Below are 16,706 nucleotides of genomic sequence, written 5' to 3' on the forward strand. Positions count from 1 at the left end.
TACTCCGTTGAAACTCCGCTTTGCTGAAAATAGTGGAAGACTGGAAACACTTTAGCTTTACTACAGTACTGGTACTGATGATAAACCCGAACAGAAAATGAGGTTTTTTACCTGTAACTTTTTTATTTCTGCAAATTGTAATCAATGGTCGGTATCAAAATAAAGCTTAACATTTGCTGAAAACTTTACACAATTCAAATTTATATTTAGTAAGCAAACGCACAATAAGTGAGGCCCTGAAAGGGGTATGTGAAATGTGGACTGTATGAACCTTGACCAAAGAAGTATAAAATACTTTTTATTTTTATAGCTCTTTGTAAATATTTTTTATACAAATAAATTTAAGTCATTTATTTATACAGAATATTTACCAATTTTGATGAATTAGTTACAAGTTGACCAGGAATATGGGGCAAAGGTGCCATAGTTGAAACCTATCTTAAAAAATCAGAATATCACTCAAATCAGATTTGAAAATGACCTGATTAGCATCTTTTTTAAGTAACTCAATAATCATTAAATGAATAGCAAAGAAATACAGATTTGTATTATGGTTAAAAGTAACTTGGTTTAATTAAGAATTAACATATAAACATGACATATAAACTCTATCATTAGATTTTCCAACAGATAGGCTGGGTTGCAAGCAACAAGGTACTTCACATTCAAGTTAATTTGGTACACAGACACATGTTATATTGTTTCTATCAAAGGGATGTAATCACAATAATCACAAAACTGAACACAACATGAACTTCAGCAAAATACAACATCTAAATACAAACAAAAGCAGGACTTAATTACACACAAACAATTAGATAAAGCAAATTCTGGAAGACAAAATCAAACTACATACAGTAAACACAATAGCAGTAGGCAGACTTACAAAAGCAAAACGAAACTCAACGCTTGAATATAAAGCAGCAGAACAAAAAGATAAAATGAAAAAGAACAAAAGCAAACTTAAGCTTGAGAATACACTGTGCCAAGCATGCACTTAACTTTATGCTGCGTCTGCGTTATGGACCCCCCGGCCCCCCCACACACACGCCCCCCCCCCCCCCCCCCCCGGCCGAGCAGGAGGAACATTTACAAACTGTGCCATTCCATGACTGAATAAGTGAATAAGATTTTTAAATTGGCTAAAGTTAGTACATGATCTTATCTTATCTTATCTTACTTGTCAGATAGAAAGCACTGTGTTAAATTAGGCTCGTCTTATTGTATTTCTAACCCTCGGGCTCAATTTTAGGTTCTGTGTTTTTTAATGTTTTTATCAATGATATTTTCTATCTTATCACTAAATGTACTTTGTACAATTACGCGGATGACAATACTTTATCATATGTTAGAGATTCACCATCTGACCTTGTTAAAACACTAGAAGAGCAAAGCATCATACTTATTGACTCGTTCGCTGCTAAGCACATGAACGCAAATCCTGAAAAGTTTCAAGCTATTGCTTTTGGTAAAGATACTCACAAGCTTGAATTAACTTTCAACTTCTGTGATGTGCAAATTAAATGCGAAGATGAAGTAAAATTACTTGGTGTAACCATCGATTTTATGTTAAATTTTAACACTCACGTGTCAAATATTTGTAAAAGAGCATCTAGACAATTGAATGTTATGAAACGTTTTGGCAAATATTTTTGTAAACTTGGTTGAATGACAATGTATCAGTCTTTTATTATATCAAATTTCAATTATTGCCCTTTAACTTGGCATGTTACTAATGAAACAAATATCAAGAAAATCGAAAAATGCAAAAGAGAGCTTTACATTTTATTTTTGATGACCATCAAAGTTTTTATGAAGATATATTGCTAAAATCAGGACTTCCATCGCCCCAAGTACGACGAATGAGATCTGTTGCAGTAGAAGTTTTAAAATAGTAAACAAGCAAGGTCCTCTGTATTTACACGCCCTGATACGTGTCAGAAACTCTGAAATAGGTTTTAGATATAGAAATACAGCTGTTTTACTATGTTTCAATATTGTAAAACATGGTAATTTCAGCCCTTATTCTGCTGCCAAACTGTGAAAATCCCTGCCAGACAATTTTAGGAAGTGTACCTCCTACGGTCAATTCCAGTCCTTAATCTCCAGCTGGGAGGGGCCACAATGCAAATGTACTGCCTGTGGACCAACTTGCTTGTCTGGGTAGTTCTTCTTTTTAGCAAAAGGTGAACATACATCACAGAACAGTATCTCTATTTTTACGTCTTAACTTTTTTAATAAGCCATGACATCTAGCCTGTGGACCAACTTGCTTGTCGGGGTAGTTCTTCCTTTTAGCAAAAGGTGAACATATATCACAGAACAGTATCTCAATTTTTACGTCTTAACTTTTTTAATAAGCCATGATATCTAGCGTTATATTATACACATAAGATATTTATTTGTTTGTGTAGAGTTTTATAACCTTGTATGTCAGAGTAAGTAACTTTTATGTTTTATTTATAATATCATATAGGCCATGTATGTGGTTTAAACTTTGTGTAGTAGGTTTCAAAAGCTCTTCAGAGCTTATGTTGTCTGTTTATTATACCGACTTGTAAATAAATAAATAAATTCGGTTGATAAAACTTTTTTTTCAATACACTTAAAAATTTTATTGTACATTTTGACAAAATTTGCTACATTTTAAGTTAAAATGTAGCAAATTTTGTCAAAGTGTACAATAAAATACTATAAATGCAGTAAAAAATCTCAACCTTGAAAAAATAATCACTTCTTAGGTCTGTTTACATGACTGACCAAATCACGCTACCTTATTCCCAGGTATACACTTAACCTCATTCCCAGTAAGTTCCCTTGTACTTTTTGAATTGGAGGTTCCTGATCATAATCAAAATCCAATAGGATAGAGACCAGAAATTCTCATACCGCCTCTTTCTATAAGCATCCGCTGATAATGATAAATCAGAAAAACGCTTGGGAAAAAAAAAAAACGCTAACAGGTTAGAGACCAGAAATTGTCTTCCCCTAGACTAACATTATAACAATATGGCTTTTTATGGCCTTCCATAAGTAAAAAAAAAACACGTATATCTAATCACATTTTTTCAAGAACTACATTAGTTCCACCAAAACATCGAACGAAAAACATATGAATAGTGACTGTAGCAAAGTTTGTCAAAAGGTACAATAAAGTACTGTAAATGCAGTAAAAACTTTCAATTTTTAAAAGAAGTAATCACTTCTTGGGTTTATTTCCATGACTGGCCAATCAGAACGGACAAACATTACCTTATGGTCCCAGGTATTCACTTACCTTATTCCCAGTACGTTCCTGTACATTTTTGAATTGGTGGTCTCTGATCTATAGAGGCGGGGCGTATGTTCTCCGTGTCGATTTGATAAAACATTGTGTCTGAAATCATTCGCCCTCCACCTCTGACAATTCATGTGGGGAAGGTGACAGTTACATGCGGAGAACAGGTTTGTACTGGTACAGAATCCAGGAACACTAGTTAAGTTAACTGCCCACCGTTACATGACTGAAATACTGTTGAAAAATGGCGTTAAACTCAAAACAAACAAACAAACAAACAAACAAACTGATCTATAGATGAATGTTTCATATTTTCCCATTTTACAGTGTTATTATCAAACAGGGTCTAATACCAAATGTTTTACAAAGTTTCACTAAGAAATGTTCAGTTTTAAGAAAGATATCCTATGGACAATATACTAAGTTCACCCCCTGTTTATTTACATGCCCAGATTCAGACCCTGTCATTATTTTATTGCAATTTTTCGCGAAAGTTTAAGTTACATGCATTGGATTTTGCTTTTGCTTGAAACCTGAAATATGATTTTTTCCGTAAGAAATAGATATAAAGTCTATTAATTTTGATCATTATAAAAAGTAAATGTTTTATGAAGCAGGTCTGTTTGCTAATGCGTAGATTTTGTTAATATGCGTGTTAAAAGAAACCCCATTTTATCGGTCTACGGTATAAACATCTGTTTCATCAGGAAAGAGTTCGATCTGGATTTGGGATTTTACATTATCAGGTAAGTCATCTATATACAGTAAAAAAAGTAAAACAGAATAGGACTGACCCTTGGGCACACCAGATGTTACAGTAACTTCAACAGATTTCTCGCCATCAAGAAAAACAACATTAGAAGGAGGAGCGAATCCAACCAAGAGTGCAGCCTCCGATACCAAGCTCAGGAAGTTTGTGTTTGGCTATCTTTTTGAAAAAACCTTGCTATAATCAAGGAGAATAAGGTCTGACTGCTGACCTGCAGCAAGGGGTTCAGCTAGATCATCTTTCAGTGGAGGAGTTGTGTTGTACGTGGGCGACGCTCTCTGAATTCAACGCCGAATCTCTCATTCTCTTAATCTCTTTTCAATTAGTATGCTCAACATGTTGCTATTTGACATATAGTGATATTTCCCATTCCACTCAGTAACACATTTTCCATAATCTTTTATTTGTTTTTTTTTTAACTGGTTCAAATTACGTTTACTGGCACGCGAGTAGTCCCCGGACAGAAATCGCATATATTTCGTCCTCAAAAGCTTAAACAATATTAAGAATAAAAACATATATACATACCTTAGATCCGGTATTAACAGTATAGGTTTTTCCTGTGACATGACGTCACGTTCGCGGGGAATTAGCGAGGCCCGAAAAGGGGTCTGTAGAACGTCAAATTTCAACATGCTCTATAGTAATGCCCGGACACCATTTTTTCATGAAAATATTTATCGGGAACTGCCCATATGAGCTGGAGTTATGAAAAAGACAAATTATATTTTATATAACTGTAAAAGGATCACAAGTTTGCGTCAAATTTATTTGTCCCAGCCACACGGCAAATTGCGACAACAGAAAATAGAATAATTATGCTTAAGACACAGATATTAATTTTACAATAACTGGCTAATCGAACAAATTATGAAATATTTTGGCAAATTAGTATTGTTGTCACAAAGAAAATTAGTTTTCTTAAATTGTTGAAAATGTATGAATCGTCTTCTAGTCGTGAAGTAAAGACATGTAGCCTTAATTTTAAAACCCTCCAGACAGGCCTCTCTTGCGCATGCGCAATAAAAACGGAAGCCCCGCCAGTGAGAATGTAAACAAGTAACTATGCGGTAGGATTTCCACGATTATTATACTCATATGATTACCTGTGAAAAAAATTAACTTGAGAAACTTCTCCAAAACAAGCGTCTGTATGATTAGGCACAAAAATATGTATAGATGAATCGCGAAAATAGAGCGTTGCGGGAGGGTGTCCGGGGACTACTGCTGTCCGGGGACTACTCGCGTGCCAGTATACTTAATCTTTTATAGCTTGACGCTTACAAAAGTGACTAGGTCTATGAAAAGGATGTGACTGTATCGACAGATAGATATATAGATAATGTATACAAATATAAAAATTTTAAGAAACATCAAATGAAAAGGTACGAGTAGATTTCACGGAAGCACAAAATTGTAGTTCTTTATAACTTTGCACCTAATGAGCTTACTCATCTTTTATAACAGTCTGCCCCGGACAAGGTCTTCCGAGTCATAATCAGAATTGATTGTTGGGCAGTACACCGTAGATGTAGATGCAGAATACAAAAGTTCATTTTCATGCTTAATAAGTATGGATTTAATTTCTTTCAATACATAATTGTTGAGTTTGCCTCAAGTAGGAAATGGCATGAAGTGTCGAAATATAAGATTTATGGTGAATTCAAATTCTTGATGTCATGTTAAAATGCTGATTTGTAACATTATATATTTTATTTCTTCCTCTTACTGAAAAATTAATTGATTTTTAATGTATCTATAGAGGAACCTCTATGCTAAGACATATGTAAAAAGAAATATAAAATAGGAACTTTTGGAAACACACAAAGGCTGTGATAGTCGTGCTATTTCTTACTTGCTAACAGGTGACGAAACCTGGGTGCACATGTTTGAGCCACAGAGAAGGGCTGATAATAAGCAATGGAAGCGAAAAGATAAAAAACGCCCATATATTTCCAAGAAAACCATAAGATCGAAAAAGATGTACGCAATTTTCTTGATTCTAGTGGGCCAGTCGTTCAAGTGCCTTGTCCATCTGGTCATATAGCCACTGGACTGTAATTTCATAAACTTAAACCTCATAAATGGTATAAAAACTTAAGAATATCTATTCTTACTTCTAGCTTAGATAATCGAAATTAATATATTATCATATTTAGATTTAAACAACAAGTAAGAAACTTATTGTCGTGTACGTGATTTCCGGATTTTCCAGATATGACGATTTCACGGCAAAAAGCAGTTAATGTGGATAGTCCATTATATTTTAACTATAGAATTATTTCCATACATTTTGCCTCCTACCCCATGCATAGATGCTCAGGAAAGATATTATGTTACAATATTTAGATTTAAACAACAAATAAGAAACGCATGCCCGCTTAAGTAATTTTCGGGTTGTCCAAATACGGCGAGTTTATGTCAGGAAAATCTCAAGAACGACGATAAAGATTTTTATGCAAGCTCCGTAGCATTAGCTCCATATAACCAAGGTATATATCTTACACTCACTTTATGAGCTCTGTTTGATGATGTAGTAAATCAAAACAAAACCCAACACGTATCTTTGATTGAAATCTGTCATTTAATATCTAAATGACGAATTTGAAAACACAATTAACAATAAATAGTTCTGTTACAGCATCATACATAATATGTGATAGGTGACTAATTTTATCAAGAAAAGACAAATATTAACAGTTGATATGCATCATCAAAGGTGGGGATCTAACCTTTATGCCACATATTGCAAAAACATAATAAATGGATTTCATTTATTAAGTTATTAGCAATAACCCCATCCGAAGAAAGTGAGTGTATCATTTATTTATCAACAGCTTACTCATGTGTTGTGTTACACCCTCTAACTTGCAGAAATTGTAGAAAATGGTATATTTAACATGACAAAATAGAGGTGAGCAACCCTTGGCATCATCACTCAAGCAAAGTATCAGTAACTCATAAAAACATGCACAATTGCCTACTATTAAACTTTATGTAACATGATAAAATAAGTGCATCCTCGTGTTGTTTTAAAGCTGCAAAATTTGTGCAATGCAAATATGAAACAACTTATGAAACAACTAATGATGTAAGCTTAATACTGAGATTTCCAAGGGAGTTGCATGGGTAGCCAGTTGATCGTATTGAGACAATACGACCGCCAAAAGCCTTCAGGCCACAAGTCGTTTTGGCTCCCACACCCTTGAAATGGGATTCACACTAGAAAACAAACATGCATCAATTTCCAAAGGTGCTATGGGGCACCTCAACTTCGAGGACTCTCCTCTCCGGCATACAGGCTGCCGACAATATTGTAACAAAAATCATTTTTGCGAAAACTTAAAAAGGTTTTGTTTTGATGTCAGATTCCAATGTACTTCCTATACAGTAGTCTGAGTACATCAAACTATAAATAAAATGGGGGTTCAAATTAACAGGCATGGGATTTTTGAAAAGCACATATTGCTCGATCCTCTCTCCTTTCACATATATGGCATCCATAGATCTTAGAAATCATTGACCAGTGTTCTACACTTGGGAAAAAAATATTGGCCATGCAAATGAGAATTAACACGCTAAAGGTTTCTACTATAACCCCTACTTTATAGAGATGAAAATTGTAAACTTTTAAAAAGATCTATACTGTTAGTAATTTGGTAAATTAAACATGGGTTTTCGAGAATTTCTGTGTTCAGGGTTTTTCTCTATGTAAAATTCTGATCAATTACTTTTTTAAAAACAGTTTTTGTTTTGAATTTAAAACAAAAATGTACATGTAAATGGTTGTTTGTCATTCTCCCATACCAGAGGTCTACCATAGCAGTGTTTCTTGGACGAAATTTGATCACATTCTTCCTCCAAAAATGAGCGTAATTTGCATTTAGAAATTATAGATTATCATTGATACAAATATCATAATTGTAATAACAGAACACGGATCCGTAATTACAGATATTTGCAGCCATTGCAATAACACCACTTCTTCGAATTTTAAGGGGCACTGGTGATTTTTCAAGGAGCCCTGCCTTTAAAGTAGCACCGAATTTTATATTAAGACAAGTAAAAAAGCTCTGTATTTTGAAATATAAAACGAGTACTAATACAGACGCTGAGACACGGGACAAAAAGACGCGATCATTTTACAAAGCCGACATATTGGAAGGCTTGAACTTGTTTCATTATCCTACGACTGGGCACAGTTTGAAGTGCGGAGCTGCCGCAAGTTTCGCACAGATCTTTTAAAAGATGAATTTCATTTTCAGGCAGAATCTTGGTTTTCTTCACAGAAGTACATATTTATCTATTTAGCGAAGTTGGTCAGGCGTTAGTCTATTTTCTTATGGTCGCGTCAATTTACTTTAGAGAGATCCTTAACCGCAAATAAACATCTCTGAAGCTGAAATTGTATTGTACTTGCACTTGAATGTCTAAAATTATTAACAGTAGTTTTGTGTTAGTTTGCTGTTATATAACCTGTATATAGCTTATGTTTTGTATTGTACTCGCAAACTGAATGTCAAAAGAGTAACAGATATTTTTTATATAAAATTTCCAAAATGAGTCGCGCCATGTATTCTGCGTTTTAAAGGTTACAATAACATCTCTGATAGACGGAAGATGGGAGCCTAGCACTGGTCTTTCCCAGGAATGATGTTTCGGTAAACTGTCTGTCTGTAAAAATAGCTGAAATATTGTTGAAATCTAAAAGTAACCCAAAAGAACAAATTGCAGGCTATCGTTGATTAATCTGGCGAACATGATAGGCTCATGATCGATCTCGTGTAAAGTCGTGACAATTCCAAATGAAATAGTATTTTAGTGCCTTGTTGAGTTTATTACATTTAAAATGTAACTGTCTTGAAATATTTTTTGCCTAAGTCACTATTTTTTTCCTTATATAAAAAACTTACCCCTTTAATAATTTCTTTAAAATATTTCACAGGCATTAAAATGATTTGCATTCACTGAAATTTAGAAAGTTAAAAAAGAAGCAATCGAGTATTTGTGATTACAGTCTCTCTCAATTGAAAGAAAACAAAGTTTGGAAACAGTTAATTAAAAAATCTAGGCCCAGGAGTGTAGTGAAGAAGATAAACTATTTTTGTAAATGCCTGCATGTTGAAAGTCCTAATTTTGTTTTTTCAGAACACTTTAAACTAGTCTAACACTGTTTTATTGCTAGATTAAAGTTTATAGAATATAATTATACAGTTCTTTCGTTTTTTCTTATAACCATGTTTGAAATGAGTTTGCTATAGAAGTTGTTAATTCAACCTATATAAAGAATATACAAGCCTCCTAGTGAGACCTTTATTCCAGAATACAACCGTCTTTCACTTAACCCTCTTTGTGTCTATGGTGTCTAGTGAAACCAAGAAAATTCTACTCTGCAGCATTTCTGAGACGACACCGCATGATAAAAACAAGAACATGACACTTGTTCTGCAGAAAATGGAAACAAGATTGAAATTAACCTTTATCAGCCACTTGTGCATCAACAGAAACAATGCAGACGTAGGCCTACTGTACTTAATCAAATTGTTAAATTGAGTTCTAGTGTGACTTTTGGTAAGCATTTATTTGTTTAACGCAAATGTTAATTTTTGCTGTTTGGTGTGACTCTTTTCAGGACAACCGTCCTTCAGGACTTTCAGCGCTTTGATTTTTTGCTGGAGCGTGCTATTTGTTCTAAGCTAGATACGATTCGGATCTACTTTCTTTTGCCGACCCACAGAAACTATTTCCTAATTTTTTCGGCGACGCCGTCTAAATTGGTTTTCGTTACCTATGCCACGTGACTTCAGTTTACAAATCAAACTACTTGATAACGCATTATAGATAATTTATCAAAATGGAAGATTTATGCAACAGTCTGCCTGATTGGACGAGAGTGTCAATTTCTTTCACTCTGTTGATTGTGCTACGCTGAGTGAAATGTAGACAAAGCGTTTATCCTAAACGACGCTGTTATTCTATTAATGACAACGTATCATAGCTTGATGAATTTTGTATAGTATTGTCCATGCATTATAATAACGAACTGATGCTCTTTGATTTACTCACACGAAATAGCTCAAAAATGTTTAGTAAACAGTTAATAAGATAATGTAAACATACCTATCCATACATGATTATCAACACTTAATCCTATGGGTTGAAAAGTTGTGAATGAATTGAAATATGACCGGTACCGATTACTCAATTGTGTTTGCTTTGCAAACGACCTACCGTTACTATAGTATTGTCGCGTAATCCGTCAATGACATTCCACAACATCACGCTTTATCCGTGCATCACACATAAATATCCAATTCTCCCAACTATAAATAGATAGATCAGCTGATTTATATATAACGGTCACTAAGATATATTTTATCAAAATTGCGAAATTGCGTGTACCACCATTGATTGGATTTTTGAAAAATCATACTACTGTATAGCATGTCATCCAACAGCTGACGGGACAAAAACATCCATATGTTATTATGTTACATCCAACCTGTCCCCCACGTTTTTGTCTAATAATACGCTTGAAATAGAAATTGTTATTTCAGTGTAATCGTTTTCTTTTGCTACATTGCATTATAAATAATAAAATTTAGCTCTTATGATATAACTCGGTATACCAATAGCCGGCATTTTGCATGTGCCACTTGGCCAGTACTATGTCAAAATCTAAAATATAATACGAGGATTAACTTGTGATTTCATGTATTAAGTATCTGTTCCATGATTTGTCGGATAATAGTCAAAGCATTTGGTCTCTAGGGGGATAGTCTTATCTGTTGACCGGTATGCTTTTCAGTAATTGTATGTTATTACACAATCTTCGGTTTCAATTAATGAGTATTTCTATACATTTGTATGACCGGTATGCCACTTAGTATTCGTATAATATTCTTTTGCTATACTGCATCATAAATAACAAATTTAGCTCATATAAAATAACTCGGTATACCAATAGCCGGCATTTTGCATGTGCCACTTGACCAGCACTATGACAATGTCTAAAATATAATACGAGGATTAATTTGTGTTCTTATCTATTAAGTATTTGTTCCAGGGCCTCTAGGTCGACATTCAGTAATCGTATGTTATTACACGGTCTTCGGTTTCAACAAATGAGTATTTCAATCTATACATTTGTATGACCTGTATGCCATACATTTGTACGACCGGCATGCCATTTATATATATTATTTCACAATCGGCGGTTTCAGTTAATGAGCATTTTCTATACATTTGCTTAATAATCACAGAAATAGGTACGTTTCGCATTACTGAATACAAGTTTTCTGTGATTTATATTTACGATTTTGAGTTTGAGTTGATCACTGTGGTTACTACATTCCTTGCTGTCAATTTCCGAATAGTAAATAATTGTACATAGTTCAAGTGTAATTATCGATGATTTTTTTTTTTTACCAAGTAAAGTACAGTATAATGTCTTAGCGTACACATGTATATCCTAGCAAAAAATATGTACACATACCAGGCTTTATTTGTCATTAAATTCAGTGATAAAATTCCATGTCACGTAGTAACTATTGTCTTGTGTATCTTGTATTTTTGTTGATTATTCGTTTGTGTCTGATTTACCTCCCTTTCCTTAGCGTACACATGTATATCCTAGCAAAAAATATGTACACATACCAGGCTTTATTTGTCATAAAATTCAGTGATAAAATTCCATGTCACGTAGTAACTATTGTCTTGTGTATCTTGTATTTTTGTTGATTATTCGTTTGTGTCTGATTTACCTCCCTTTCCAAACAAAGTAATACAACTTTTAGATCTGTTCTAGATATGTATAGCATTTTCTCTGTTTGTTTAATTAACTATTTACGAGTCCTTAGAATTCTTATAGTAACTATGTTTTGTGTAAATTCGATGAACTTGTTACCAATTAAAGTACAGTATACTGTCTTAGCGTACACATGTATATGCTAGCAAAATATGTATACATACCAGGCTTTATTTGTCATTTCAGTGATAAAATACCGTGTCACGTAGTAGCTATTGTTTTGTGTATCTCGTATTTTTGTTGATTAATCGTTTGTGTCTGATTTACCTCCCTTCCTAAACAAAGTAATACAACTTTTAGATCTGTTCTAGGAATGTATAACATTTTCTCTGTTTATGTAACTACTCACGAGTCCTTAGAATTCTTCTCGGAAGGCATTACTGTATCCGCCTTTGATTTTTTTTTTTTCTAGACCTTTTTCTCATCAGTTGCAACTATCTCAGCATAACATTGTACACTAACGTCAAATGTATAAGTTATTTCTACTTACGTTTGCAGCCTTCATAGTTGTATATTACTTGAATCATTATCACATTTTTGAACTACTGTGTAACATCACGCATTTTACCAAATGTAAGGAATATTCATCACTTCATAACTTAACATGAATAGTAAATCATTAAGGTAACGCCACATCTGTCCGTATTCATTTATTTAAAACATTGTCAAATGAACTGTTTAATGTAATTTTGTTGAATCTGTCCCTCGTAAAATCCCTTCATCTATTTGATACCAATGCTTTTCTATTTTTCTTTCTCACTATATTTTCTCTATTCCATCACGATCACACCTGTCTCGTTTTCTCAGCCCAAAACTTGCTGGCAATTCCTTCTCACGCATCATAGTATTCCTGGTTTAGTTGTAATGCTTGTGGCGGCTTCTCAAGTCTTCCTACTGTTTGGACTGTTAATTACTTAGTTACATGAATAACAAAATCTCAAAAGAAGCCGTCATGCATTCATATAGATTCCAAGGGCGCTTCCCAATGTTTATGCATATCTTGTTTTTGATGCATTTTTCTAGTTTACCTGAAAATTCGTTCTCACTTTACACGTATATAATATATTTTCAAAAGCAGAAACACAACAAGCATCACCTAAGAAAAGTCTCTGTGTACACTAAGAATTTTTATACTAACCTTCGTTTTACACAATTCCTTCTCAAGGTTTTGTTTGTAGTAAACTTTTACACATGGTTATCTTTACTTCTGCTAACTGCTGGAGATGTCCACTCAAATCCAGGTCCAAGTTCCTCTTACTCATCGGTGTCTTCCACATCAACAGAAATGATAAACATTCCAAATCATCTCTCTTTTATCCACCTCAATGTTCAAAGTATACAGCACAAACTTGATATCCTTTACACAGAACTATGTGACTTTGACATTCTCGCCTTTTCAGAAACTTGGCTTAACAATTCTGTTCCTACAGAAGATCTGCTATTATCATCTTTTCATACGCCTGAACGCAGAGATCGGGTGGGTGATACCCACGGCGGTGTTATCTTGTATATTAAAGACAGTCTTCACTATCGGAGGAGGCTTGATTTAGAGTTGAATCGTTTGGAATGTATATGGGTGGAAATAACGTTATACAGTAACAGACATATTCTCTTCGGAGTGTTTTATCGTCCTCCAAATTCTGATACTATTTACAACAATCTTGTTGAGGATTCTATCGGTCTTGCAATTGATACAAATATATCTGATGTCATAATAACCGGTGACTTCAACTACAATGTATTCAGTCCGATAACAAATCGCAAAATTACTTCAATCACACAACAATTTAATCTTGAGCAATTAATTGATCAGCCAACTCATTTTACCGAACACTCCGAATCTTTGATTGATCTTATTTTTGTTTCCAACAAGAACAACGTTCTCTATTCTGGTGTTGGTGAACACTTTCTTGACCAAGAACAAAGATATCACACTCCTGTATTTGGACTTCTTAAATTTCAAAAACCAAAACGCCACTGCTTTGATAGACTTATTTGGGAATACGACCGCGGTGACTATGATAGTTTGAGAGATGCTGTCAAAAATCATCCATGGGATAACTACATTGATGTAGATATCAACACATATGCCAATAAAGTAATAACAACTATATCTGACCTTGCAAAACAAAACATTCCTAACAAGACTATTAAAGTAAGACCCCTTGATGTACCTTGGATGACAAATGACATTCGAAGAAATATACGTAAACGCAAACGTTTATACAGAAAGGCCAGAATAACATCAACACAACACTACTGGCAAAAATTTAGAACAGTTCGAAACGAAACAATCCTATTGATACGCGAGGCCAAATCAAATTATTTTCTTAAACTTTCTGACAAACTCAAACGCGGTTCTCTATCGTCCAGGGATTGGTGGAAAACTCTTAAATCCTTTATTTCTAAACCAAATAAGATAAACATTCCCCCTCTTCAAGACCTTAACACCACCCAAATAACATACTCTGACCTTGATAAGGCTAATCTTCTTAACGACTACTTTGTTCAGCAAACAAATATTGACGACGACAATAGAGAAGCACCTGACCTTGGCCCTCCCAACTCCTTGTCCTTTCTATCTAATCTAATTCTACGCCCAGTCGAAGTTGAAGATGTCCTCAAATCATTACAAGTTGACAAAGCAGCTGGACCAGATGGTATCAGTAACAGACTCCTACGAGAAATTTCACATGAGCTCTCCTTCCCTCTTTGTAAATTATTCAATGCATCTTTACAATCTTGTACACTGCCGTCAGCTTGGAAAGAGGCCCATGTAACTGCTATTCACAAGAAAGGCGATGCATCACTTCCAAGCAATTATCGGCCAATTTCTCTTTTAAACACAACTGAAAAGGTGTTCGAACGTCTGATTTTTAAGCACGTCTTTAATCATCTTCAAGATATCAACTTTCTAACTACAGCTCAGTCCGGTTTCATTCCTGGTGACTCTACTGTCAATCAACTGGTCCTCATTTACGAAACACTTTGCAAAGCTCTTGATGATGGGCTGGAAGTTCGTGTCGTTTTCTTTGACATAAGTAAAGCCTTTGACAAAGTATGGCACAAAGGTCTTTTATCCAAACTAGAATATGCAGGTATTACTGGACCCTTGCTCTCTTGGTTTCAAAGTTATCTATCAGATAGGCGTCAACGGGTTATACTTCCTGGCACTCAGTCATCATGGGCTCACATTAAAGCAGGAGTTCCCCAGGGGTCAATCTTGGGACCTCTGCTATTTCTTATCTTTATTAATGATATTGTACAAGAAATACGATCTTGTATAAATCTCTTCGCAGATGACACTAGCCTCTATGTAATAGTAGAACAGCCTGATTCAGCCGCAACTCTTCTCCAGTCAGATATCCAGACAATCTCGTCGTGGGCCAACAAATGGTTAGTAACATTCAATCCATCTAAATCTGAATCTCTTCTTGTAACCAGAAAACGTAACCGTCCGCAACATCCGCCTCTACATATGTTCAATCAAGATATACCTGGGGTCCTTGAGCATAAACACCTTGGTGTTTTTCTTTCTAGTGATTGTACATGGCATAAACATATCAACTACATCACAGACAAAGCATGGAAACGTGTTAACATCATGCGTAAATTAAAGTACTCACTAGACCGTAAATCCCTAGAAGTTATTTATACATCTTTTATTCGGCCAATATTAGAGTATGCTGACGTTGTTTGGAGCAATTGTGCCCAGTACGAATTCGATCAACTTGACAAAATTCAAAACGAGTGTGCACGTATTGCTTCTGGGACAACAAAACTCATCTCTTTGGAAAATCTACACCAGGAAATCAATTGGGAACCCCTATCGGAAAGAAGATATAAGCACAAACTCGTTATATTCTATAAAATGCAGGCAAATCAAACACCCGATTATCTCTCATCTTTGATTCCCGACGCTGGTAACCCACGATACTCACTAAGAAGCTCTGATGATATACATAATATACATGCCAAATCTGCTTTATATTACAACTCCTTTTTACCTTCAGTCATTCGTGATTGGAACCAACTACCAGCAGACGTTCGCAACTGCTCAACTTTGTCAGCCTTTAAAAGTCAAATTTACAAGAACAAAACGAAAACGCCACAGTATTATTACGTTGGTAGCAGAAAACTCCAAATTCTTCACACACGACTTCGCACTAAATGCAGTTCCCTCAACCATCACCTCTTTATGAAAAACATTTTCTCCGTCTCCTTTATGCACGTGTGGAAAAATTGAATCAAACTTCCATTTCCTTTTCGAATGTAGATTATACAGTGCTTGCCGTAACGTCTTACTACTTAATCTACAAAACTATGAGATTGATCTCAACACATTGCTCTTTGGAAACCCATTCCTTTCAGACCAGGATAATACTATAATATTCACGCATGTTCAGAATTACATATCTGAGAGTAAGAGATTTTCGTGATGCCTTTCCTTTCATTCCGAGACAATACTCGCCCCCCCCCCACCCCCTATCTTTCTCTGCCTTTCCTCTTTCTGATTACTTTAGTCTTTAGTACTTAACGTTGTTCTATTTTCTATTTTAATTATCATTATCATTTTACACTATACAGATACTTGTATCACGACCTATTCCCACTACGAGTATAATATGATATAATGCTCTTTTGTGTTTACATACAAACTTTATTGTCCGCCTAAGGAGAAGAATTCTATAAGACATGTCTTTCATTCTTATCCTTTCCTTAGTATCATGTTAACTTGTTGTTGTAAATATACAAATCTATGTTATGTACTCTTGGGAATAAATATGTTTAAACTAAACGACGCTGTTCACAGTTTTAAAGCTAACTTTGGCTGAGTATATTTAGCAAGAATA

The sequence above is a fragment of the Mercenaria mercenaria genome, chromosome 14 (assembly GCF_021730395.1).
Source record: "Mercenaria mercenaria strain notata chromosome 14, MADL_Memer_1, whole genome shotgun sequence".
Lineage (NCBI taxonomy): Eukaryota > Metazoa > Mollusca > Bivalvia > Venerida > Veneridae > Mercenaria > Mercenaria mercenaria.